Below are 226 nucleotides of genomic sequence, written 5' to 3'. Positions count from 1 at the left end.
GCTTGGCCCCTCTCCCCGGCCCCCAGCCCCCCTCCACAGGGCGGGGACCCACACACAGGGAGCCGGGACTCCCTTCCTCAGGGCTGGGACCCCCTCCATGGGGCTGGGATTCTCATGCAGGGCTGGGACCCCTGTTCCACAGGGCTGGGACCCTCCCCACACACAGGGCTGAGACCCCTGTTCCACAGGGCTGACACTTTCCTGGGACTCCCTTCCTCAGGGCTGG

Source organism: Eurypyga helias, unplaced genomic scaffold (assembly GCF_000690775.1).
Source record: "Eurypyga helias isolate BGI_N326 unplaced genomic scaffold, ASM69077v1 scaffold27701, whole genome shotgun sequence".
Taxonomy (NCBI): domain Eukaryota; kingdom Metazoa; phylum Chordata; class Aves; order Eurypygiformes; family Eurypygidae; genus Eurypyga; species Eurypyga helias.
The sequence above is the reverse complement of the archived record's forward strand: the minus strand, read 5'-3'. Positions refer to the sequence as shown.